We start from the raw sequence: 570 nt of genomic DNA, 5'->3' as shown, positions 1-570 counted from the left end.
TTGGGGAAGAGGACAAGAGTTGCAGCTTCCTCAACACACACCACACACACGGGCTCGGCATGTCACCCCAAACATTTGTCAGAGGACTCCCCTTTTCATCCGGCCTCCCTGGGGTGACGCTGCCTGGAATCCACGCTTGTGTTTCCTTCCACAGGAAACTCACTCGGACCTCACTGTATGAGTGGCCATCTGCACCCAGCCCAGATCCTGCTGGTTTCCTGGCCTCTGTGGACCCACAGTGCACCCCGGGGCCCAGCGATGCCAGTGAGGTGACAGTTCCGTGTCCCATGGGCTGGAAGCCTGTGGGGACTGGACCTGTCCCACTGGCAGAACTTTGGAACCCTCTGTACCTCAAGGGCCTCATCCACAGATGGGCTGTGGCAGAAATGCCATCCTGTGGCTGTTCGGTTTCCACGCGACTCCTCGGCTTGGTTCCCCTTGGAGGGAAGCTGTCAGGGCTCGAGGCCAGGGGCTTGGTGGGTGGTGGCAGCAGCTGGGGCAGGGCAGGCAGCGTGGACGTGGCCGTCTCATCACACCTGCTCTACTGTCACCATCCCGGGGACACCGCAT

General features: G+C 61.1%; 1 protein-coding gene across 1 annotated transcript in view; it reads right to left on the bottom strand.

The window, feature by feature from the left end:
- Positions 1-570, bottom strand: part of LOC104855301 (cytokine receptor common subunit beta) — a 13,323-nt gene that overhangs the window by 9,626 nt on the left and 3,127 nt on the right. The window lies entirely within an intron of this gene.

This window comes from Fukomys damarensis, unplaced genomic scaffold (assembly GCF_012274545.1).
Source record: "Fukomys damarensis isolate Sample0158 unplaced genomic scaffold, DMR_v1.0_HiC HiC_scaffold_19, whole genome shotgun sequence".
Classification (NCBI taxonomy): Eukaryota; Metazoa; Chordata; class Mammalia; order Rodentia; family Bathyergidae; genus Fukomys; species Fukomys damarensis.
The sequence above is the reverse complement of the archived record's forward strand: the minus strand, read 5'-3'. Positions and strand labels throughout refer to the sequence as shown.